Source organism: Scylla paramamosain, unplaced genomic scaffold (genome assembly GCF_035594125.1).
Source record: "Scylla paramamosain isolate STU-SP2022 unplaced genomic scaffold, ASM3559412v1 Contig9, whole genome shotgun sequence".
NCBI lineage: Eukaryota > Metazoa > Arthropoda > Malacostraca > Decapoda > Portunidae > Scylla > Scylla paramamosain.
In genome coordinates this window covers 1350040-1373316 of record NW_026973674.1, presented here as the reverse complement: position 1 = coordinate 1373316, position 23277 = coordinate 1350040, and the positions used below count along the sequence as shown (strand labels likewise).

Here is a 23277-nt window from a genome sequence, read left to right as displayed (position 1 = left end):
CTAGTCAAGGACACTGGTCTATAATTGAGTGAGTTTTTCTTTCCTCCTTTGAATATTGGTGTAATATTTCGTCTCTTGCAGATCCACCAGACTGTGGATGTTATCAGGTAGATCTACTCCACATTCCTTCAATATCCAGTTGACAGCTTTTTTGTATTTCAATTTTTTTTTTTTTTTTATGTAGGAAGGATACTGGCCAAGGGCAACAAAAATCTAATAAAAAAAAAATGCCCACTGAAATGCCAGTCACATAAAAAGGTCAAAGCAGTGGTCAAAAATTGGTGGATAAGTGTCTTGAAACCTCCCTCTTGAAGGAATTCAAGTCATAGGAAGGTGGAAATACAGAAGCAGGCAAGGAGTTCCAGAGTTTACCAGAGAAAGGGATGAATGATTGAGAATATTGGTTAACTCTTGCGTTAGAGAGGTGGACAGAATAGGAGTGAGAGAAAGAAGAAAGTCTTGTGCAGCGAGGCTGCGGAAGGAGGGGAGGCATGCAGTTAGCAAGATCAGAAGAGCAGTTGGCATGAAAATAGCGGTAGAAGACAGCTAGATATGCAACATTGCGGTGGTGAGAGAGGGGCTGAAGACAGTCAGTTAGAGGAGAGGAGTTGATGAGACGAAAAGCTTTTGATTCCACCCTGTCTAGAAGAGCAGTATGAGTTTATCCCCCCCAGACATGTGAAGCATACTCCATACATGGACGGATAAGGCCCTTGTACAGAGTTAGCAGCTGGGGGGGGGGTGAGAAAAACTGGCGGAGACGTCTCAGAACACCTAACTTCATAGAAGCTGTTTTAGCTAGAGATGAGATGTGAAGTTTCCAGTTCAGATTATCTATCATAAGTATTTCTTCATAGCAGTTATTGGTGACCTCTGCCCTGTCGTGTGCATCCTCATAGATTTTTCCTTCAACTTTCAGTCTTGATCCTCCTTCCTTCTCAATCTTCCCATTAATATATCTGAAGAACAGTTTGGGTTCATTAATACATTCATTTATCCTTCATAGTTTCTTCTTTCTGTTATTATCTCAATGTACTTGTTTCTAGCTTCAATATATTCCTCCTACCTGCTTTCAGTTCTCCTCTCTTCCATCTCTTCCAAGCATTTCACAATTTCTAGCCTCTGCATTTTATATTGAACCATTCCTGCTTTTCAACATCTTGCTCCTCCTCCAGGTACGAATTTCTCCACAGCAGAATTATAGGTCCCTATAAATTCATCCCATTTCCCCGAGCACCTTCTGCGTGTTCAGTGTTTCCAGTCCGCGGCGCCTGGAGGGCCACCACAGTGAATGTTTCAATGATTTCCATGTCCTTGCTAAACAATAAATCAGGTCTTCATGGTTCATCTCTTCCATTAAGTCTTATATCACAATCAGCCCACTCACTCATTAAGCTTTCCACCGCCCAGTTTAACGCTGTTACTCCATGTGTGTGTGTGTGTGTGTGTGTGTGTGTGTGTAGTGTAGTAGACAGTAGAATATTGGTGATGTATTGAGTGACAGCAGGGGTGGTGGTGGTGGAGTGCCAGGCCACGGTGACTTGCTGCTGGCTTGTGGTGTGCAGCAGTCGCAGCATTCAGGTGCTGCTGTGACCTCTTGGTGTGACCTGTCTCTCTGTACATTTCAGAAGACCAAGTTTTGCCTGGAGAGTGACCTGTTGCTCGGTGGAGCAACGCCCCCAGAGGCCCCCAGACCAGCATTCCACAAGTCTCTCTCAAGACATCACCAACCACAGTCCGAAGATGCACGACGTGGCTCTGCGGCGGCACCGCGCCACGGGCTGGTGACTCCCGCTTGATGGGGAACAGCGTGTCTGTCGGCAGCGAGTGGAGACGGGCGTTGGTGTTGGTGAACTCAGCAGTCTGTGTGTTCGCTGGGTTCAGACTGCACCTCGCGTGCCCGTCCGTGCTTGACCAGACCGCTCCTCTCACGCTCAGATAATAATGGCAGGTTTGTGTTTGATCCCAGTCAAAATGTGAAAATATCTGAAGTGCTTAGTGTCCCTTAGTTAACGAGAAGAAGAAGACTTGAATTGCCGTCGTGTGTTTGCTCTGCAGCAAGGCGGCCGGAGCTGTGAAGCGAGTGTGGCGGCGAGCCCTGCGCCTCCGCAGTGACGCGCGGGGAGGCCACGGCGGAGTGTGCGTGGAAGAGGCCGGCTGAGGTGGCAGTCTGTGTGGCAGGGCCTTGTGGGGGTGGGGGAGTCTTGGCCTGGCCACCCTGCCTGTGACCTGTGGCCTCTTGTTGCTTCACCATGCTAAGGTGTTGTTGTTGTTGTTGTTGTTGTTGTTGTTGTTGTTGACACATCTCTGCACAAGCCCACAATGTTATTTGACATGAGATAATGCTTGCAACATTTATTCATTGATTTGTTTTTTGGCAGAGGGTGGTGCTGTGAAGCTGGAGGCACAGGAGCTGACCAGAGTGCTGCAGCAAGACAGCACACAGCAGCAGCAGCAGCAGCAGCAGCAGCTCTCTGTGAGTGTTTAAGCCTCAGTATCTTTGATGATAGTGTTAAATATACTATGTTGGTTTGTTTATTAGCATTCAGATTAATTTTCTTTGCTTAGTCTTCTTTTGTTGTCCATTTAGTGTTGACATATATAGAATTTTTTAGTCTTTTATTTAGGAAATTAATTTTTCCGTGTGTGTTTATTGTGTTGGCAAATGTCTTAACCTTGACAAGCTTGCTCCTCGCTGTAGGTCAGTTCAGCGTGGAGCATTTTGACTCCTAATACTTGACTCACCGTACTCATCATGTCTTCCCCTTGACAAGCTTGCTCCTTGCTGTAGGTCAGTTCAGCGTGGAGCATTTTGACTCCTAATACTTGACTCACCGTATCATCATCAACCTGTGTCCTGTACTTTGTGTGTCAGCTTTCACATCTTTGAGTCGTGCATCTGATACACTCTTCAGTATTCACCTGCACCCGTTCAACCTCGCTACATCCAAGCAGGACAGAACAAAACGAAGCCTGTCCATTTTCTGTGTTCATTCTTTAATATAGGCACTGTACAAGATGCACTGTTTGTATACGTAATGCTGTGTGTGTGTGTGTGTGTGTGTGTGTGTGTGTGTGTGTGTGAGGGGCTGTGGGGAGTCACTGTGGGTTTGTAAACATGCTGTGGGGGACATGCTGTGGGGCTGTGGAGAGAGAGAGAGAGAGAGAGAGAGAGAGAGAGAGAGAGAGAGAGAGAGAGAGAGAGAGAGAGAGAGAGAGAGAGAGAGAGAGAGAGAGAGAGAGAGAGAGAGAGAGAGAGAGAGAGAGAGAGAGAGAGAGAGAGAGAGAGAGAGAGAGAGAGAGAGAGAGAGAGAGAGAGAGAGAGAGAGAGAGAGAGAGAGAGAGAGAGAGAGAGAGAGAGAGAGAGAGAGAGAGAGAGAGAGAGAGAGAGAGAGAGAGAGAGAGAGAGAGAGAGAGAGAGAGAGAGAGAGAGAGAGAGAGAGAGAGAGAGAGAGAGAGAGAGGCAGGCTTGAATGAATGTGTGAAGAGAAGCAGATGTTGCTGACTGTTGTTCATCACAGGAGAGGTGTTGCTGAGTGTTGCTGATGCAGGGGAGAGGTGTTACTCAGTGTTGTTCATCACAGGAGAGGTGTTGCTGAGTGTTGCTGATGCAGGGGAGAGGTGTTACTCAGTGTTGTTCATCACAGGAGAGGTGTTGCTGAGTGTTGCTGATGCAGGGAAGAGGTGCTACTCAGTGTTGTTCATCACAGGAGAGGTGTTGCTGAGTGTTGCTGATGCAGGGAAGAGGTGTTACTCAGTGTTGTTCATCACAGGAGAGGTGTTGCTGAGTGTTGCTGATGCAGGGAAGAGGTGTTACTCAGTGTTGTTCATCACAGGAGAGGTGTTGCTGAGTGTTGCTGATGCAGGGAAGAGGTTTTACTCAGTGTTGTTCATCACAGGAGAGGTGTTGTTCATTGCAGGTGTGGGAAGACAGCATGTTGAAGCAAGACAGTCGCTGTGGAGTGGACAGCTGCACCACCACCACCACCACCACCAATGGATTCTTTCACTACTGCTGCTGTTTGTCTCCTCCCAGCACAGCACCTGACTCTGGGGTCCTGCCACGGTGGTGCTGCCTCCTGTGGTGTGAAGGGAGACATTTCTACCCTCCTTACATCCCAGACACGTGCATGGACTTGTGTCTTGGTGATTCACTACAGCAAACCCAACATTGCCCAGTTTAAATCATATCAGAAGATTTAAGATATTGTAACGGCTGAAAATCTGCTCTTGAATTTTGTGTCCAACTCCAACCGGGTCCTTTAAGTGAACGGGTCTCCAGTCTGTAGTTAGAATGCCACTCCACCCAGATCTGTGAAGGAGAGGAGGAGTCAGTTGGTGATGAGAAGAACAACACTAGTAACAAGATGTAGTGAAGCAAGCCACTTTGATATTAATGAGAGAAAACAAGGCAGTATTTTTTTTTATATATGTAGGAGTGACACTGGCCAAGGACAACAAAAATCCAATAAAAAAAAATGTCCACTGAAATTGCAGTCACATAAAAGGGTCAAAGCAGTGGTCAAAAATTGATGAATAAGTGTCTTGAAACCTCCCTCTTGAAGGAATTCAAGTCATAGGAAGGTGGAAATACAGAAGCAGGCAGGGAGTTCCAGAGTTTACCAGAGAAAGGGATGAATGATTCAGAATACTGGTTAACTCTTGCATTAGAGAGGTGGACAGAATAGAGGTGAGAGAAAGAAGAAAGTGTTGTGCAGCGAGGCATGCAGTTAGCATGAAAATAGCGGTAGAAGACAGCTAGAGATGCAACACTGCGGCGGTGAGAGAGAGGCTTGGCTGAAGACAGTTAGAGGAGAGGAGTTGATGAGATGAAAAGCTTTTGATTCCACCCTGATGATGAGAGTAAGATGATGTAAAAATAGGGTGAGCTAAGTAGTAGTGGATTCATTGTAGAAAGAGTTTGCTGTAGTAATTCATGAGCATTCCAGTCTCTTCATTAAGTTGTGTCTACAGTTTGCACAGTTATTATCTCACTTTGAACTATTTCCTAACACGTGTATTGAGTGTTGTCTCTCTAATACAACCAGAACATCACTCGGCCAGCCTTCTCGCCCATGACAGAGTGTGACGCTCTGAATCGACACTGGCATTGTATAATTTTTTACATTTCCTTTGATTACTCAACAAAATACTGCATTGTTTTTGTAACCTTGTCACAGGAGAAGGGACTGCGCATGTTCCTGGAGACCCCGTGCCGCAGCAGACTGACAGCGTGCAGTGGGCCAGTCTGAGATACAGTACCACACGACATTGGAAATATAAAAAATGCACTTAAAACTTTGACTACCTACACAAAAAATTAATTATTTATGCTCTGTGAATTTAGAAATCTTGAACGACGACTGTACTTAATTTACCAATCTGCATTAAAAAACTGGATTAATCAATTAATGGTCTCGACATTTTTTGAGGGGCGCGACCTGGACAGCACTGCTTTATCCACCTCCAAGTCCCAGCAGTCAGACAGTTTGTGGAGGAAGGCTGTTTTTGGAGGTGGAGGATGGAAACTTGACTGTGCGCTTGTCTGTGGAAGGCAAATGATGTTTTGACTCCTACCAAATGTTAGTGATGATAATATCCTGAGATTCACTGTTGATTTTTTGTTAATGAACACTTGTATGATTAGCTGTCACTCATGAACACCTAATTTAATAAAGTCACTCATGAACAGTGTGCCTTACAACTCCAGATCAAAGTTTCAATGAACTGTGCGCTGGTATATTTCATACAAGGACTGCCACTTGTAAGCCTGGTCACTTGTTGCAGCTTCCCTCATTTCTTATGCTCACAGGGACAGACAGGGAAAAGTCGCTGGGTTCTTGGAAAGTGTAGTGACTCTCCAAATCTGAGTAGGTAACAAAATCCAAAACAATATTTCTGGTGGGGAGATAAGCCCAATTTTCACATTAACCTTCAAAATTATGAAAGACAGCATTACCAGCGTGCACGAGGCGACTGTCAGCACACTGGACCTGACACACTGACCCAGCAAGTATAACATCACTACAATTATAATAATACTCTGCCACTATTTACAAGCAACAACAACACTACCACTTACTCCCCGGACAGTTCTCACCACCTTCAAATTGATTCCTGAAGAACTAAGGCAACATGAACGATCTGTGCTATCAAGTCACTAAAGAGTTGCACAGTTCCTTGCCTCACTGAACAACACTGCTTTCAGATCCAGTCCGTCCGTCCGTCTGTCTGTCTGTCTGTCTGTCTGCCTTGATCTGCTCTCCTATTTGCGGTTTAAATTCTGCCTGCCATGTGCCTGCATCCTCCTGACCACCACACCATCCTGTCTGTCTGGATGTAACCGTCTGGGAGGCGTAACCCTTGTTTTCTGTTTGACTCTCCAAGAAAATGGATGTCAGTGATTCTGAAGATTGCTTTTGTTGTCGGCCCATCAGTTTGGTTGAAATAATGATGTTAATGTCATTTAACGCTACATGGACACCTGCAGCAGCTTAGGGTATCCAGTTTGTATGATGTATTAGTCTTTAGAACAAAAAATGACAAGGGCAATTTGTTCGCAAGCTACAAAAACAACTTTTCATTCCTCACTAATTTTTTTCCATGCAGTAGTTTTCTGGCAAACCTTGAACAGCTACAATATGAACGACCTGTCTGTGTAATCGTTCTCCAGCATTACTTATGTCCACTGGCACTGAAGCACTCGCCTGACTCAGCCTCCTCCTGTCGCTGTCATTCCTCTGTGGCGTCCTCTCCTGCTCTCTCAGCGTGGTGCGGCACAGGCCTCGGCACTCCCCGGCACCACAGCGGTGTGGGCGAGGCAGGCAGGTGCTGGTTCGGGTCCTGCCAGTGTTGCTTTGGTGTCACTGTTTGGTGTGGTGGATGGCGACCTGATGTTTGTCACCGAGTAAAGAGTTTTGTTTTTACCTCCTGTTACTTGTGTTGGTGAGGCATTTCTGCCGTGTGGTGGTGGTGGTGGTGGTGGATATGCTGTGAATCAAGAGCTGGCAATACTATAAGACATGATTTCAACTCACCAGTGCGGAAGACTTGTCAGGGAGTGGCTAGAGTGGCTCCACTTGAGGTGCAGCCATGTTCTCCTCCAGCCTTGGAGAGACAACACACCCCAGCTCTTCATGACACAAGACAGCGTCCTTATCTTGTCACAACTCAGTCAACACACAACGTTTAATAAAGTCAGTAGTGAGGTGCGTTCCCTTCCACCCCAGAGAAATAACTACTGATCCCTTAATTACAAGAAGTGGATAACCTATAAGCCTTTAATTACAGAAGACAGCATCCTTAGTGACCACAAGCAGCCCTCGGAGCACAGACTCGCCTCCCGCTGATGCCGTGCGTCCCAGCAGCCCTCCCACCACTCGGCTCTCCCACAACCTTCCTCACCTCGGCAATGGAAGGAGTAGCAACAGTGACTAGTGTGCCGGCACCTGCCCCCTGCTCATCCACCAGGGGAAGCAGACCACTTGGAGGCTCAACCCTGTACAGCAGCCCTAAGTACTCGAGCCAACGAGCACTGCAGCAGCATTCTTCTGCGTCCAATAGTGCCCGGCCGTTGGCTGTTCGCACAGAGCTGCTCACCCGAGTTGTAGGCTCGGAGCAGAGCTTCAGGGCTTGGCAAACAGCTCAAAGATCATTTACGTTGAAATTATCACCAGCAATTCCTCTGACATACCTCTCGGTCTTCTCTGAGGCAGCTCCAGCCATCCAGTTCAAAGACCTGCATTGGTCTTGAACCTCGGCCAGTCTGGCTGCGTCGCTCAAGCCAGTAGTGTCCAGTGTTTGTGGCGAAGCAAAACCATTCCTGGATGTCAGCTGTGCACAAACATGCTCCTTCACAGCTCCTGAGTGTCCTCTGTCTAAAGGCGTCCCTCAGGCCTGCAGGGTCTCCCATCAGCATCACACCGAATTGAGACGGCCACTGCATACTCCAGTGCGCACCTCGCGCCCTGCAGACCACCAAGGCTGTACTGGGGAAAGGCGCATCTTGGCATTCCTTGGGGTTTGAGGTGTGACTCGAGTTGCAACAAGCATCACTGGTCGGTCCCAAAAATGTCAACACTTCAGCAAAGCCAGCAGTTCTAGGGGATCCGTCATGTGGGTTCAGCTCCTCAGACACACCTACTGATCCGCAAAATGCTTAGTTATTAAATGATAAACGTTTTCATTGACTACTTTTTTTCTTTACAACGAGAAAGACTTCCTTGCTGCAGTGCACTCCTGGTCACCTGCTTTCGTCAACCGAGTCTTTCACTTCGTGGCATGGTGGCATTCTTGTCATGCCTCCCACTCTGCAGACAGCCAATCACACTCATGAATGGTGCTTCGCTAACCAAACTTCCTCCTGCAGGCTTGCGGACACTCCTCCACAGAGCTGGACCTGGAGTAAGGCCAGCCACTGACTTCCCTACCTTTCCTGAACTGTGATTTCAAGGCTAAACATTGTCAAGCTTGTCTTATCTTTCACACACAAACCCAAATACCCAAACATCACTTGATATACTTGATAAAAACTACAGTTAACAAAGTCCTGAATCTGTGCTAAAATATACTGTGCATCTCTTATCAATTACAATGCGACATGATAAAGAAAATGTGGAATGTTTGTCATGGTGTTATCTATCTATATATGAACTCGCAAACCATCCAGTATGACGAAGATCTGCCACCCCAGTACTCTTGGTTAGACTCCTCACTTAACCTAACCTAACCCTAAGTTTACCTGGGGTGTCAGATAATTTTTTTTTTTTTTTGGATGAGTTGGGGGAATAATTATTGTACCTCATATTTATCAGCCTTGTCATATCCTACTACAGACATATCTATGTTGTACACACACACACACACACACACACACACACACACACACGAGAAACCCCATCAGCTGTGCCTCAAACAAATCCTTATCAGCTTTCACAATAATTACACTTCACAGGTATACAATCAACCAGTCTGAGTTCACAGGCAGACGCTGACATCATCTATTTCCCTTCATAAGATCACAACTCTAACCTGTCTCATTATAAATTTAATATACGTGTCACTGTCCTGTTCTGAAAACCTGGAATTCTTGTCTTTAATTTTTCAAGCCATCGGGTACAGCTCATCACGAAGCATCGGTCCTCACTCTTGTTGCGGGGCCCATCTACCTGCCTGCTTGTAACCATTTCCAGGATAACATCAGACTGCACATGTAACAAGACCGTTTACTGAGTGCTAACAAAACCTCTAAGCTAAAGTTGAGAGTGTTAAGTAGCCCACCTGGTGTTCTGGAAGGGGGGATGACTCAGAGACTGCTGATCAAGAAACGCTCGGGTAGTGGCGTAAATTTTGTTTCCCAGCACTGGCCCGCTCAGTCAAGTTCTCCGTTTCCAGCAGTCTGCGGTGGTCAAATTGTTACTCAAAGCCAGCCCAGTGATGTATACCCAGAATGAGGCCAACATCTGTATTTTACTAATTCCTATATTAGGCCAATGAATTACTGCCGCTTATACATTTCAGCCTCACCTGGTGGGGTTCCCTGCACCCGGGACTGACCCAGGTGCCCAGCTGAAGCCGCACTCATAAGAACATAAGAACACAAGAAATAAGGGAAGCTGCAAGAAGCGACCAGGCTTACACGTGGCAGTCCCTCTATGAAACACACCTACCTATTTCCATCTATTATCCCCATCCATAAACTTGTCTAATCTTCTCTTAAAGCTCTCTAGTGTCCTAGCACTAACAACATGATTACTGAGTCCGTTCCACTCATCTACCACTCTATTTGAGAACCAATTTTTTTCTATCTCCTTCCTAAACCTAAATTTTTCAAGCTTGAACCCGTTATTTCTTGCTCTACCCTGGTTGCTGATCCTAAGAATTTTGCCTACATCCCACTCAGCTCATGCGCCAGCCTATCACTATAATGTGCTACGTTCTTCACAAATCTTCACAATTAGCTGGACGGTGCTTCATGTGCAGCAGCAGAACAAAAAGTTACATAAATTAAAAAAGACGGTCGCGAAGGTGAGCCGAAAGGGACGCCTTGAAAGCAGACAATGTTTTGGCTGAAGCAACATTCTGGAAAAGTTTCAAAGTACAGTTCCTCTGACACAAGAACCGTTTGCGTGTTGTCACTTGAGCAATCTTGTACTGATGACCTCTTGTGGTGTCATGTTGACTTACAGAACGTCTTTGGGAGCAAAATAGCGCAATCACGGTCAAAGATGCAATACTTTATCACAAAATACTTGAGATCATTTAAAATTTTGATTATGGCTCCAATGTCTACTTACGCCACTGTTCTTTCTTCTTCATCATCCTGGCTCCTCCATTCAGTGCGGCTGTTACTCGGGCATTCCCTGCACAGGAAGGCCACAAGCTAGAGAGAAGCCCAGCGCCTTCGTGTTGGCCTCCCTCACCCCAGCAAAGGCCGCTCGCTTCTCTCGCATGCCACAGCCCTCTGCCTGTTGGCCACACTCTCACCACAAGCACCACACCCACTCATCACTTTCTTCAAGGCTTTTGCAGCACACAGGTCAAGGCAGAAGGTGGAAGGCGGAGCAAAACCACTTGTTTACAGTGCAGTGGGCATGCCACAGGGGAACAGAAAACCTACTTTTTCTCTCACTAACTGTCGTTCATTGCCTCCATGCACACTCTGCACATTGTTTCATCGTAAATGTTGGCAGCAAAAATGCAGTGATGTCAGTTTCACTCAACACACCAGCAAAGTAACAGACTCAGCAAGACATCTCACAATACAGCGACAGAACACACTCAACCACATCTTCACCGACAATGCACCTCCATTGTTCAACTGCCTACGCCCTAACCCAGACGCTAATAAGAGGCTCCAGTCACTCGCTACCATCTCGATAACATCTCTCAATACAGTGACTCATCTTTGTGTGCGTGTGTGTGTGTGTGTGTGTGTATACACACACACACACACAGCGTAGTGTAGTGGTTAACACGCTCATTTCACAACCAAGAAGGGCAGGGTTTGAATCCCGGGCGCGGCGAGGCAGATGGGCGAGGCTGTCAATGTGTAGGCAGTGTTGACGCGGGGCAGGCAGGCGCTGGGTGTAGGCCGAGGGCTTGTGGCCTCGCTGTCCCGGCGTGTGGCGTGTCACTGGCCTCAGTCCTGCCCAAAGATTGCTCACTATGACCTCTGGCCTCTTTCTGTAGAGGAACGTGTGGCTGACCACCACACGACCCTCGGTGAATCACACACACAGAAGGTGCATCATTTACGTCTCAGTTGCGTTCCTACGGCCGCGACGTAACCCGATTTTCGCCCAAGTCGGAACTCATAAGTACCATATAGATATTTGCCGGCGCATTAAACGCACTGTTTTCTTGAAAAAAAAAATAAATAATAATAAATAATCTATAATTACCGGGAGTCTAATGCGGTCGTAGTACAGATGCCAGGGCCTGTAAGCTTACGTCTATAGGTGTGGAGGTGAAGAACAATAATCACAAATACTGTTAATAATGATAAAATTCTCTCTCTCTCTCTCTCTCTCTCTCTCTCTCTCTCTCTCTCTCTCTCTCTCTCTCTCTCTCTCTCTCTCGTCCCTTACCTCTGACAGATAAGAGGGAGGGAGGTGACAGGGGAGAGAGGCTTAATCCAAGACGAAAGAGGAAATGAAAATATGAGGAAGATGGGATGACGATGAGAAAATAAAATAAATAGAAGCATTGAGGATGAGGAGTGACTGAAGAATTAGCGAGGAGGAAGAAATGAAAAAAAAAAAGATTATTCTCTCTTCCTCTCCTCTATTCATTTGCATTTTTCCTCCGTCTGTTCCCTTCCCCTTCTATTTTCATTCTCATTCACTCTTATTGTATCAGGCTTTCTCTCTCCTTCACAACACACACACACACACACACACACACAGAGAGAGAGAGAGAGAGAGAGAGAGAGAGAGAGAGCTTCGTTTATATTCGTCGGCGTACAGCAGGGAAGTGTAAACAAGCTGCCATCAATTTCGTGGCGACTTAACACCAAACGCCGTAGGTCGGGGAAGGACAGAATAATTAGCTAGTTAGGCTTCGTGATGGCCTTGTTCACCTCGCAAGTTGTGATACCGTTATTAGACAGATTGTGAGGTTATGTTAGATTGCAAGGGGCGTGAGGGAGAAGAGACAGTGTAGTGGTAGTAGTGGTAGTAGTAGTAGTAGTAGTAGTGAGGTAACTGACATAGTGCAAGAGAGAATGAAAGAAAACGGTGGTTTCCTGAGGGCACTTACTTGTGGGTTGGCAGCCTCGCGTAGTTCTCTGTACGTGTGTTCTTACAAGTACAATGACTGAGTGTGTGACTGAGTGACTGTCCCGTGTGCAGAAACACTTCGCGCGGCCATCACCAGTGTTTTTCAAGGCCACAGAGGCGACTACCACGGCTCTCAAGAGTGTTTCTCCTGCTGACAATACAACATTCATGTTAATCTGTCACTTGTACCGAGCAGACATCCTTAAAAGACACGTGTCACTCAAATACAGCCTTGTAAAGCAGCGAGATTGAGTCTGCAACCTGTGTGTGTGACGACGCCTGGGCAACTGTGTGTGTGTGTGTGTGTGTGTGTCGAGTCTCACCTCCCACTCCAATGGTTCTCAAATGGAGTGAAGCACAAACTCATTTCAGTCATTCTGTTTAACTGTTCGTTGGTTGCACAGGGAAACAAGTACACAGAACCAGCCAATCATTTCCATCCTGCTTTTTTGCTCATAATAAAAACTCTTATTTTCCTCCAGCTATCCGTGACACAGCCAATCCTGCGAAGCGGTCGTTGCGTACACACACACACACACACACACACACAACACCTCATTAGCATCACCACAGCACAAGCATGAAACAGCAACGTGCTGGTCAGGTTGAGTGACATCCTGCACCCTGCTGGTATTCCTGACTGCCTTGATAACCGTACTGCTAACTTGATGAAAAAACACGTAGGCGAGGCTTCTGTTTCCTTATCTGTTGTGTATTCTTATGTTTAGAGGTGTTGTTCTGGTGTGTGTATGTATATTTGTCCTCTTGTCATAGTGTATGGGGATTTTTGATTGGTGTCAAATCTTAAGGCTTTATTTTGTATTTTCTGAAGTTTTTGGTATTTGGTTTTTACTCATAGTGTGTATTGGGATAGGTGGATGATCAAGAATGGGAAGGATTAGTGTTTTAACTAGGTGTATTTCAATGTTTTCTGGCATATTGTATAGCTTGTATAATTTATTTAGTGCTGAGTCTGATGTGTTTTTACGTTGCTGAATGTGCTTGTAATAACCAAAGGTGGTTATGATTAATCCTAAGCAATTGCCCTTATTTTTAAATTGTATTTCTTCCTCGTTAATGTGAAGTGGAAAAGTTCGTTTGTCTGCGAGATGGAGAGGTGTGAATTTATTAACGTTGGTTTTGATTTTGCAGATTTTTTCATAGTCATTAACTGCCTTTATTCCTCGCTCAGTTTTTATGTTTAGCATGTTCTTAGATCTCCCTGGGTAGCCAATCATTTGTGTTATATCGTCTGCGAAACTGATGTTGAGGTTTTGTTGAGGCTGTTGTATATCGTTGGTGTAAATTGTGAAGAGTGTTGGTGACAGGACACTTCCTTGTGGTACTCCGCATTTCAAGTTAAATCTTGGTCCTGTATGGTGATTTATTTTAATGGATGCTGTGCGGTCTGTTAGGAAATCACATAAAAATTTTTCGATAGTTATTGGTAGGTGCAACTGAAGTAATTTGTGTTTTGATCCATGATGCCAAACTTTATCTGATTTGTATTGCGCTATTTGCTCAGTGATGATTGCTAATGCATGTGTGGTGCCCCTGTTATTGCGAAATCCAAACTGGTTGGTGTTGTATAAATTGTTGGTTTCAAGGTGAGTTTTCAGTCTGGTATTGATTATTCTTTCTAATATTTTGCCTGGTACTTCTAATAGCGAAATTGGTCTGTAGGTTTGAGGTTGTTGTGGGGATTTGTCGGGTTTAGGTATGAGTCTGATAATGGCATTTTTCCATCTATCTGGGAAATATCCTGTAGAGATGGCGCTGTTGTATGTGTCTGTGAGTCTTAATATTGTTGAGTCTGGCAGGTGTGATAGGATGGTTTGGTTCATCCCGCTTTCACCCGGGCTGGTACTCTTAACACTTTTAATTATGTTTCTAACTTCTTCGGCGGTTACCATCATGTCTGTGAGGTGTGTGCTGAGTCTGGTTGTGTCAGAATTATTATAGAGGATTGTTCTTTGTATATTATCTCGGATGTTTTGTAGTACTACTTCATTAATGTTGTTATCTTCGTCACCAAGCTCTCCATTAAATATTTCTCTCCAATATTCCCTGTGTATTCTTTCCTTATCCCTGTTTGTGTATACTTTGATGTTGTTTTTGTTTAATATGTAGTGAGGATCTTTTTCTTTATTACCGGTCAATAGTTTTATTTTTTTTTCCAAAATGTTGTAGGGTCTTTGTAGATACTGGAGACTTTATTAATGAGTGTGTGCCAGTGTTCTCTGTTTTCATTTATGAGTGCTTCGTGTAGAAGTGTCTGTATTTGTTTATAATATCTGTAATTGTTAAAATTCCATCCATGAACACTTGAATATGTTTGCAATTCAGTGAAGAGTGTTTTGAGAAGTTTTGATGTGTCATTATGTTTGTGTGAGGGTAGACATTTATATAGTGAAGTGGGGATTGATTGGTGTGTTGCGTACTCTATTGCTTGATGCCAGTTGTCAGTTGCAGTGTCTATTGTTTCAAGTGTTTCATTGTCTAGTGTGTCACTGTGTAGTGTGTTGGTGACGTGTGTTTTGAATGTTTCCCAGTTTGCTTTACTGTAATTTGGTGTGGTAGGTGATGGCATTAATGTAGGTGCGGTAGATATCGTAAATATAATTGGTATGTGGTCGCTGGTGGTGAGGGGTCCTGATGTTGTATGTGTGTTGTGGTATGTTCTGTGGTTTGTTCTGAGGTGTTGTACCTCTTCTATGTGTGTAATATGTAGGGAATTCTGGCCCTGTGTGTTGTATTAGCCTGTTGTGTATGAGTGTGTTGAGCTGTCTTCCTTTCGTGTTGCTGTGAGTGTAACCTAGAGTGGGGTGGTTTGCACTGAGATCGGCTAGCATGTAGACTGGGCTGTTGCGTCGGAATAGTTTGGTGAAGTCGGGAATTGGTATAAAGTTTCTCGAAGGGGGTTGATATAGTGTGGAAATAATAATTTTGCCAGTTGTGGTCATGACTTCTATTGCAATTAAATCAGATAAAAAAACATCAAGAAGTTTGTATATGTATGTGTTTGTTTGTGTTACTGCGATTCTTTTGTTTGAATTCTTTGAGTTTGTCTAGAGGATGGTGATCTTTCTTTTATTTGTCCTGATCTTATTTTCCTAAGTATACTGTCTTCTAGTATAATAAAGCAGTCATGCATTGTTATTTCACCATTTTCTATTATATCAAGTACTTCGTGTGCTTCTATTGTTGGTTCATTGTATGTGAATTTATAGGTCCCGTCTTCTATTCGTGTGACTCGGTGGCTAAGTTGTATGTTGTCTGGCCAGCCATTACTTTCCTTGGATATTGTTTCAAGTTCTATGTCATTGCAGTCTAGTTGTTTCTTTGTGTTTTCTTGTGTCTTTTGTTTGTCAGTTTCTTGTTGTTGGTGTGTGTTTGTTGTTGTAATTTGGTGTTCTTTATTGTGTGTATCGGTAGATGGGTCTTCTGTCATCATGTCAAGCAGTTTTCCGCCGTCAGCAAGAATAGCGAGGTGGAGTTTGGTGGAGTTAGGGTTTTTTGGTAGGTTGATTTGTGCCAGGCTGTTTTCTTTCAAAGTAGCGTTCAGTTCATTTGCATAACTGCCGGGTTCAATTACGTTCATTAGATGAGCGTGAATCATACAAGAATAAATGTTGAGCTGTTCATCTTTGCTGATCTGTGTGAAGGTGGTGTTGTTCATAGTTGAGTTGGTGTTGGTTTTCGCTACTTGGGAGTAGGTTACTTTTCCCTTCTCTTCTTCTCTTTTCTTCTTAATTGCTTCTTTTCTGTATCTGCATTTAATTGACAGAGTTCTGTGATTTTCTCCGCAATTTATGCAATTGTTGCTCTCTTTGCTATAATTCTTCCAAGTGTGGCCTTCCTCGGCGCACTCTGAACATATTTTGTAGTCTTTGTTCTTTGGGCAATCCTTAGTGATGTGGGACTCGACCTGATATAGCATCTGAAGCATGTTTGTATGTGGCAAAACTTCTCTTGCTGGATTTGGTAGTGAGGGATCTTCATGGAAAATAGTTTGAGTCCATGTTCAGTAGCTTTTTGCGCAAACAGAGCTTGTGTGAATGTTATTTTGATCGTCTTAGAGTCTGGGAATTTGAATACATTGTCAATTTTGTTTTCCAGGTAGGTAGGTGTTGTGGGCACATAGAGCTCACTGGTGATGTCTTCCTCAGAGTTTGCGTATATGTGTGAGTTTACATTGAAGGCTATGACAGTCCTTTTAGCCTTTAATTCTGGTGGGGTCACTGGGGTGAATTCATGTTGTTGAAATTCATTCTTGATAGGGTCTTGAAATATTTTCTCTTGTTCTTCGTGTGAAGAGATGACAACATATCCATCTTGAGTTGGAATGATGTTGGTTGGATATATGTTATTGTTGATGAGTATTTTCAAGAGAGTTGTCTTTCTTCTAGGTTCGTTGGCATTATGCGTTTTGATCTTCACTCGTGCCATCCTTGTTACATGTCAGTACAATAATATAACCTACAAGGGGGCCGAGGCCCGACACACAACACAACTAAAGGACAGAAAAATGGAAGGAGCCTACCTAAGTACCTCAGTTTAGCAGTCCAGCCTCTATAAGCCGTCGCAACTGCCCTGAGGTACGACCTAACCCTATCCAAAGTTTTTGCTCGAACCTTCCTCACTGGCTTAAGGCAGCCCTTCTAAGGGCCCCCCTTGAGGCACTGCCCGCGGGGTTCACCTTCACCAGTGAGGAGGACACTAAGGGCGAAAAGAGAAATACAGGTGGAGATAAAAGATGCCTGGGCGGGACTCAACACGGAGTCCCCGGTACACAGGGCTTGGGAGGATTCCCAGGTGGAATTCTCCCTGTTGTGCAGGACAAGCACAGACGTCACTGGCAGGATGTAGGTAGCTGGAAGTGTGGGCAGAGCGGTGTTATCCGTTGCAAGGAATACACAGAGAGCAAGCAATCCTTTCGCACACGGCCAGAGACGGTCCGCTTAAAAATGCCCGTCTACTAGCTCTGGACGCCGGCCGGACTTTTTATACTGCCTCTCCTGAAGTCCAGTCGTCTCCCTGAGTGCAAGTCAAGTCGGGAGCGTCTGCGGAGTGTGGTCTGCTGTGAAAGTCAACCAGTCAGTCAAGTGACTTGACTCCTGCAGAATGGGAGAATAGCTTAGTTACCGCTAAATATACAGAGCTAGTGGCAACACTACGGGTGGAAACAGATGCCAGACACTTCCACGCGCCATCTGACTCGAGAAACCGCGCTTGGAGCTCAAAATTGAGGCGCGAAAATTCTTGATTACGGGAACGATCGCCGTCGCTACGGACGCACTGATGCAATCGTTCATATATGATCACCGGAATGAAAGGGTTAAAGAGCAGAGGTAGTGCCTTACTGCTTATATTTAAGGGGATGGAAAAGAAAATTACAAGCATGACTGCAAACTAGCAAAATGTACAAAAGAGTTAAGTGCACAGACATTACACAGTCTCAAGAGATGGCTGGATAAATTGATGGATGATGATGACAGATGGCCTGGCCTGGTTGAGAGAGAGCTGTCAGAAACATCGATCTCATATGTACATTGAAAAACATATCTAGAGAAAAAGATGTTATGTGGTAAGCAGTAGTTGTGTTCTTCATTAATATTGTGTGAGTTTTAAATGTGACAATGAAGCCACGTGTTGGGAAGTCCAGTTAGCAAGAATCGGCTTTAAGTTGAGACCCTAGATCTCTATTTCAACACTTATCCACCATCCGAACTCCATTCCAAAACTGAAATTACAATGCGCTTTAAGTCCTGCATCAATGTAAGGTGGAAGTGTTGAGCCAAGGCACTGCAGGATGAAGGAGAGATAGAGCAGTGAGTTATGAGCCAAGACGTGAGATAAGTCGCTGTCTTGAATTTAAAACCTATCGGCGGATGAATATTATGTCTTTTCAACAACAAGAGCCCTTTACGGTATATATTTAGGAAATTTTACATAATAATTTTCTTCTACAGCTTTATTTCCTATATATACGAAAATAGATCGGCAAGTTGGAATTATACACATGCTGCATCCAACTTCATTTCACGGTTTCATTTTCCAATACGCCAATAGGGGGAGATAAACGTGTGGTGGCAAATTATGTTAGGGAGAGTGTATGGGTGTTGCAGTGTGATAAGGCCACCATTAATACTCATGTACACTCACTCACACACACACACACACCACAAGAAAACAAACAAAAAAAAACTTTCCCCTTTTCCCTTTCCCAAGCAAACGCAGAATCTCTACTTGGCATCGCCGTGAAAAATATTCCCCCAGAAGATAAGAGGCGGCAGAACAGGTCCGCATGAAAAAGGAAGAACATGAATTTCCTTGAGGCATAGTTTGCTTGCCACGTCGGGATTAGATAGTTCCCAAGTGCCGGCCCCCGATATCAGGAAGAATGGAAGCAGGAGCAGGAGGAGGAGGAAGAGGAGCAGAAAAAAAAAAGGAAAAAGGAAAAAGAGAAATAACGGAAGAAAAAGAAAGAAAATTAAGAAACAAGAAAATAAGATGGACAGTTATAATCTACACACACAAAGAGAGAGAGAGAGAGAGAGAGAGAGAGAGAGAGAGAGAGAGAGAGAGAGAGAGAGAGAGAGAGAGAGAGAGAGAGAGAGAGAGTCTAAAAATAGTCAAAATAACCACAGAAAGTAAATCCTCTTTTCTAGACATTGATACGGAATAGCTGCAAGTGATTCACCAGGAAAGAGACATCAAAAGACCTGAAAAGAACCGACCAACATATTCACTATCTCTGCTACACAAGTATTTCACAAACTATTCTCTAATAGGATTACTGCAACGCTTGATCTCACTCCTTCCTGCGACTCCCGTTAGGGGTCGCCACACCAGACCACCAGTCACCATTTCACTGTCTTCTTCGTTTTCTGTTGCAATAATTCAACACAGCACACAGGATTCAGGAGGCGTTGTGCAGCTCACGAAATCCATGCGAAATATTTCGAATAAATAAATCCACAATGCATGGCTTTAGCTGAACAAGGAAAATATCCTCACCATATATACACCTTCGGAGTGACCGAAACACTGGGGAGAATTGAGGTTAGGGGACATGTGAATGTACTGGAAGACTCATACGAGGTACAAAGTAGTATGTCGAATAAATGAATCCACAATGCATGACTTCCACTGATCAAAAAATGCCCCCGATTCTGTAAAAACCTTAGCAGTTATTGAAGCAATGAGAAGAAGAGGAATAGAGGAAACATGTCAAAGTATTGCAAGTCTGATACAGGACACACACACACACACACACACACACACACACACACACACACACACACACACACACACACACACACACAACACCAAGACCTGCTTCCCCGCGACGCACCGCCGCCGCGACGAGCCCTACGTGCATGTAACAAGCTGGTCCCCATCAGAGCCGGCACTGACCGTTACAAGCACATCGCCGTCCCACTCTAGTCAGGCTGTTTAATAACCACTCATGTTACTTCTATTCTTGTTTGTCATTCTAATTAACTATCTTTTTACATTGTTTTAATTTCTCTGTTCTTAATTTTACCCTTTTACCTTTCACTTTTATAGTCTGCCTCATAATTTGCCTCTGGTTTGGTGGTATTCTCATTGGTTTTAAGGTTTTCTTTCTACCAACAAAGTATATTTTCAGCCTTTGGCTGCATATATATATATATATATATATATATATATATATATATATATATATATATATATATATATATATATATATATATATATATATATATATATATATATATATATATATATATATATATATATATATATATATATATATATATATATATATTAGGATGGGCATCGGCCAAGGGCAACAAAACTTCAATAAAAAAAGGGCCCACTGAGTCGAAAGCGTTATTAAAAAATTACAGAATAAGTGTCTTGAAACCTCCCTCTTGAAAGAGTTCAAGTCATAGGAAGGTGGAAATACAGAAGCAGGCAGGGAATTCCTGAGTTTATCAGAGAAAGGGATGAATGAATGAGAATACTGGTTAACTTTTGCTTTAAAGAGGTGGACAGAAAAGGGGTGAGTGAATGGAGAAAGTCTTGTGCAGTGAGATCGAGGGAGGAGGGAAGGTTAGCCAGAGCAATTGGCATGAAAATAGCTGTAGAAGATAGCAAGATATGCAACACTGCGGCGATAAGAAAGAGGCTGAAAACAGTCAGTTAAAGGAGAGGAGTTAGCAAGACGAAAAGCTTTTGACTCCACCCTGTCTAAAAGAGCCGTATGAGTGGGACCGCCCATCCCCCCCACACACATACATGTGAAGCATACTCCTTACATGGACGGACCTGTATAGAGTTAGCAGTTGTGGGGTGGGGGGTGAGAAAACTGGCGGAGACGACTCAGAAAGCTTAACATCATAGAAGTTGTTTTAGCTAGAGGCGAGATGTTAAGTTTCCAGTTTTGATTACAAAGATAGATCGAGGATGTTCAGTATAGAAGAGGGCGACAGTTGAGTGTCATTGAAGAAGAGAGGATAGTTGTCTGGAAGGTTGTGTCGAGTTGATAGATGGAGAGAAAAAAAAAAGTCATTGAACAATACTAAGTTTGTTCTGCCCCAATCAGAAATTTTAGAGAGTTGGAGTCAGAAGTCAGGCGTTCTGTGGCTTCCTTGCATCTGTCAATAGCATCTACCAATCAACTGTTGATTATTAATAATGATGATAATAATAATAATAATAATAATAATAATAATAATAATAATAATAATAATTATAAATTATTATTATTATTATTATTATTATTATTATTATTATTATTATTATTATTACACACACACAAAAAAATGTAACAAAGCTACACTAAATGTACTTGCAAAACTAAAACCGTAAAATTAGAGAAGAACGGAGCAGGAAAGTGCAAAGTAGTTCACCTGCGTCCACGTCTCCCTCTCTTCGTAATCCAGGTGATAATGTACGTCAATCTTCTGCATTATGTATTATGTATTTATAACGTACGTCAATCACCTGCATTATGTATTGATTTCAGGCAAACACGGTTTTTTTTTATTTAACCCCCCTTAACTTTACCATGGCGACTATGTTGTTCTCTTCCGGGATTAACGAAATCCATCTTCCTGCACTGCTTTTGTCTTAACACCCAATATATATATATATATATATATATATATATATATATATATATATATATATATATATATATATATATATATATATATATATATATATATATATATATATAAACCATTGGGGACTATCCTCTCAAAGTCTGGGTCCTTATCTCGACTATTTTTAACTCTGTATTGAAAGTTGTTTGTATTTTCGAAGTTGCTCTCATTGTTCTTGTGGTAATTCATCTGATTGGGCAGTCTTGAGGTTCTTCAGAAAGCTTTTATGATTAAAGTTGTAGCTTAATAAGGATTGTGCACTATCACTGGGAACAGTCACCATATGATCATCACAGAAACATCTGGCAATGGTCTAAATAGTAGAAAAATGTGTCTATTTCTTTCTGCATCATGACATCAGCTTAATTTACACCGAAAATCATTATAAATAATTATTCTCAAAGGTTCACAATAAGATTAGTGACAATGGAGTTAAAATATGCAATCTAGTTATTCATCTATTAGTTTTCTTTACTTACCCTAATTAAGAATAGGTAATTTTTGGAGGAAGTGGGATTCTTTTATATCACAATAAGAAGAAATCGGTTCTAAAATAATGGAATGTGACTGGAACGGACTCATTAATCCGACAGTTTGTAATGGTATGAATTGTTACATTATAGTTTACTCTCTCTTTCCTTCTTTCCTCGCGTACAGCGTGGGACCCAGGCTGAGGTCACCTGGGTTTCCATAAAAATTTTCATTTCTTTTTCCTTCTTCCGTAGCTGCGCTGTAAAAACCACCCTTAGTTCAGCATCGTTTTCACGGTTTAGTATGGGAAGCGAGTTGTAGCCGTATATAAATGTATATTACTCTAACTTTTGGTGACAGAATACATGTATACTGTATCATGATGGAGGGGGATGGAGGGGGGAGGATGTATCAAGGGGAAGAGAAGAAAACCAAAGCGAAGGGATGACTTGAAGGAAAACATGGGAGTGATGGGTATAAATTCAAATCAGTTTATTTTCCCACAATGTGATCGTTATGACACTTGTTGGTAGACGTAGAACTGAGGTTACAAATATAACATTAAAAAATAATAATAAAACGTTAATAAAAATTCAAGCAATACTAATAATGAAACTTTACTGAAATCAAATGAAAACCCAGGCATAAAAGGGAACAGAAGAGATAGACACACGTGCTCCGCTCTGGTGGCTCCTAAAAGAAATGGCCCAAAGAAGGAGGTACGAGTGATTTCTACGTTGTCTTCTGCAATGTGAGGAAGGAAGAGTTATGTGAGGCAAGTAGATGTATTAATGGTAACGTGTTGTCTTTTTTTATCGCTTATGTGCGAAGAAGGCTGTCCACAAGAAAAAAAAACCTGAGAACATAAGGGAAGCTGCAGGAAGCAATAAGGACAATCAAGGACAACAAATAAAAGAAAAGATCCTGTTAATTGCTGACAAAAATAAAAAATAAAAAATAGAAACGGGTTGCTCAGTTTTAGCTGCGCAGGAAGTCTTGATAATCCTTAAGCTTACGACTACTACCACTCCTCAGACTTAGTGAAATGGTTTGGTGGAAGTTTAAAATATAAATCTGAAAGGCACCACTGACAGAAAAAAGAAGTAACAGTAGTTCAAGTCTTTAAGTCCATCTTGATATATGTCTCAGTAAAACCGTGTACGTTTCTTTGTATAAAATAACTTCGTTGTAGAGAAAAAATATATATTGAGAGAGAGAGAGAGAGAGAGAGAGAGAGAGAGAGAGAGAGAGAGGTAATAACTGATATATCGGGAAAGCTATGGGTGTTAAGAACAGATGTCGTAATGAGACAGATGTGGCAGGTGCGTTAATGGAAAGGTGAACAGAATAGGCTACTTAAGGGGACTACAGGA

At 43.1% G+C, this 23277-nt stretch overlaps 2 long non-coding RNA genes across 3 annotated transcripts; both read right to left on the bottom strand.

Moving 5' to 3' along the window:
* Positions 1-3396: 3396 nt before the first annotated feature.
* On the bottom strand, positions 3397-12400 carry LOC135096950 (uncharacterized). Its single transcript, XR_010265222.1, has 2 exons — positions 12259-12400; positions 3397-4312 (listed from the first exon to the last, which is right to left on the bottom strand). It is a non-coding gene; the product is annotated as an uncharacterized LOC135096950 (long non-coding RNA).
* Positions 5171-6817, bottom strand: LOC135096949 (uncharacterized). 2 transcript variants are annotated; one of them, XR_010265220.1, is made up of 3 exons: positions 6708-6817; positions 5442-5545; positions 5171-5248 (listed from the first exon to the last, which is right to left on the bottom strand). It is a non-coding gene; the product is annotated as an uncharacterized LOC135096949 (long non-coding RNA). The 2 variants fall into 2 exon arrangements; XR_010265221.1 differs by lacking the exon at positions 6708-6817 and adding an exon at positions 5703-6101.
* Positions 12401-23277: the final 10877 nt, after the last annotated feature.